We start from the raw sequence: 3,607 nt of genomic DNA on the forward strand, positions 1-3,607 counted from the left end.
TATTTTATATGTATCATTTCTGTAACTATAAAAAGCCTTGTGTTCTGAAAATTATTTAGGGATTTGTTGGGCCTTTTTCTGTCTGCTAATTTTGTATCTTACTTCACATTTTGCTCAGATGCCAGATAGATAGGAACCTTAAAGAGTTCAGCATGTTATGTAAACACAGAGTCAAAATACTGTCAGATAACCCAAAGTGTTAGCCTATGTCTTCTACCCAGAGACAAATTTAATCCTACCCTGCAAAATAAGTCAAGAGTGAGCACTACATTTTAGCTTTGAAATTAACTTATTGGAACAGGGAGCAAAAAGCACAATCACCGACTGCTGGGGGAACAAGACACAGCTGCAAATGAGAAACAGAGAGGCAAGTCAATGTGGGAATGGGAAAGGACTACTTCCCATGCAGGAGATCAAGAGTGGAGTGTTCTTTGGAAGAATGGATTTGGGAGTTGGTATTGTATGCAGTTGATGCTTTACATAGCTATTTTTCATGAACATTGATCTAATGTAGTAAAGCAACACTATGAAACATACACGCACGCGCGCGCACACACACACACACACACACACACACATGCTTGCACAAACACATGCATGCACATAGAAAGAAGGAAATCCACAGAATACCACAACATACTGCCTTCTATAAGGATAGATTATACAGAGAAAATATTTTCAGAGATTCTATCATATTGCATTGAGAAAACGATCAGACTTTAATCCACAAGGGGCAATATTTTGTAGAGAGTAACTCTAAGCTAGTGAATATGAAAACCATTAGGAGCCTTGCCCCAGTTTCACTTCTGTTTCTGTGGTGAAAAAATACCCTGACAAAAATGACTTAGGGGAAAAGGGTTTATTTTAGTATATAATTTCAGATTACAGTCCATTACTGTGGGGAAGTCAAGGCACCAAGGACATGAGACATGTAGTCACACCACACCAATAGTCCAGAGCAGAAAGAAATGAAGACACGCATGCCTGTCAATGCTCAGCTGGCTTACTATACTTATGCAATCCAGAATCACCTTCCTAGGGAATTGTACTTCACACAGTGGGCTGGGGCTTCCCACATCAATTAATAATCAAGAGAGTCCCTGAAAGAGAATGCACGTAGTCCAACCCGTCTTAGAGAATCCATCAAGACTGCCCAAGTGATTCTAGATTATTTCACTTTGACAAAACTAGGCAGCAGAAGGCCATTATAAATTCAGAAGAATTACGTGGTTCAACCTCTGTTCAAGGAGTCATGAAGACAAAATAACCAAGTAACAAACAATACAATTAATATTGATGGCAATAATACCATGACTACCTCCATTACAATAAAATAGAAGGTTGACTAGTTAGCAGGGGTTGAGTGTGTATGTATTTCATCTAAAATATAGGGAAGATTTGAGATGGTAAACCAGTAGCATCTACAGTGAGAAAAATCCAGGAATCATTTTTCTTCCTTCAGTCCCAGGAGAGCAAAAGTCCACGTTGGTAGATTGGTATTAGTACAGAACTCCTACACTAGAGATTAAAGGTACAGCCTTGAATGAATTAGTCTGAGTGCGTATGCATGCAGAGGTTTATGCATATATGAGTCTATGTGAATACAGATGCACATGCATACATGCTCATAAGATAACATGAGAGTCTATCCTTCAAAACTGTCAAAACTGTCAAGACACCATTTACCCATGAAAATACACTCCTTCATACCAGCATCTATGCCTGAATAGCAGCTTAAATTAGTGAACAAACTTGGAATGAATGCATTCAGTTCAGGACAGAGGACATTATTCTAGCCTGCTTTTGTGCATCAAAGCTAACTCTGATGGAGAATTTCCTGAGGCTACATTAGAAGTCACACAGAAACCCTACCTCACTCAACACATGTGCACTAATAATGTAGCTATCAAGTGCCTACTAGATAGTTCTTACTTAGATGGGGACATGAATCAGCTGAAAGCAATTAGGACAGGTCCCTGAAGCAGTAGACAACAGGGTTTATGTACTTCATAGAAGAGGAAGGGGAGGAGTTTGGGTAATAATGAATGAAGTTGCAAATAGATGTCTGTGGCTAACCTCTGAGGTGGGATAAGTGTTGCATAGTGAGGTGTCTGATCTGTTTCTGCCCACCTCACTCTTTGTGACTGACCACCTGCTCACTCCATTGGGCCAACTTAGAATGATTAGGTTATCATGTCACCATTTTTAGAGAACAATAATATGCATAGTCCAGGAGTATTATTTAGGCATGATTGTAACATTTTTGTAATGAATAAATTAGACAAGGCTGCAGTTCAGGCATTGGAATCTATTGCCAGGTAATTCTAGCATAACAGCTTCTTGAAGTAAACTTGATCTTTTGGAGCAATGGGTCAAGTTTATATCTGAGCAGACTGAGTTATTCAGCAACAGGTTTATGACTCTTAGGCTCCTTATTTTCTGAAAACATAAATAAAATTTCCTAAGGAAGATGTAGTCTTTCAGACAATTAAAGGATTCCCTATCCTTTATCTTGGTGTCTCTCTGGTCAATTATGATTTCCAAATCTTCTCTACCATTATTGATGCATTTTTTGCTCTTTGTATCAATTGTTGAGAGAAATGTGTTAAAGTCTATCATTCACTATGCTTCTAGGTATGCCTGTTTCTTCTTGAGTTTCTATCAGTTTTCTTTGGATATATTTTTTAGGTTGTATTTTTGAACGTGTGTGTGTGTGTGTGTGTGTGTGTGTGTGTGTGTGTGTGTGTGTATTTATACTTCTTCCTTCCTGGTAGCAATGTGCCTGTACCTAAGCTAATACAGTATACTATGCTGGTCACAGTTTTCCTGGCCTTTGTATTTCTACACCTCTATTTCCATCTATTTTTTTGTTAGATGATTCTGTATTAACAGTATGTACTTGGATTTTTAGTCTAGGTAGGAAAAAATGCTTTTCAATTGAAGAATAGAGTCTGTTTACATTGTGTTTGCTAATTTATGTTGTTTCATGGTAGGTGCTCTCTTCTACTCCAGCTTCTGTGCCTTTCTATCCCTTGGTCAACACCTGCTGTAATTCATTTTACTTCTTCCTTTTTTCCCTTCTCTTGGGTTTGTCATTCTAACTTCATTTCTCTCTTTTCAATCTGTGTTGCTCCAAACATTTGCTCTACACTCAGTGCCTGGCCTGAATACCCACACACACAGACACACACACAGACACACAGACACACACACAGACACACACACAGACACACACACACACACACACACACACAAATTTAGCATTCTGTCTAAAGTTAATAGTAACAAGGATGATGGAGCCAACTATTTAAATTTAATTTCTTCCCATGTAAGTACTGCTATCTCCATGTGTTTTAGATCTGTCTTCCTTTTGAACTCACACTAGCTTATCATCTTTAATTCAGTGATATTTTAGGGTTCCTCGCTTCATGTTTTGTGAGACAGGCTCTCATTATTTAGCCTTGGATGGCCTGAAACTTTCTATGTAGATCAAGCTTTCCAGGAACTCACAAAGGTCTGGCTCCCTTTTCTCTCTGAATACCACTTCTGGCTTACTTCTTATTCATACTTAAGTCTGATAAATATATATATATATTTAAAATTTGCT

The sequence above is a fragment of the Peromyscus maniculatus genome, chromosome 5 (genome assembly GCF_049852395.1).
Source record: "Peromyscus maniculatus bairdii isolate BWxNUB_F1_BW_parent chromosome 5, HU_Pman_BW_mat_3.1, whole genome shotgun sequence".
NCBI lineage: Eukaryota > Metazoa > Chordata > Mammalia > Rodentia > Cricetidae > Peromyscus > Peromyscus maniculatus.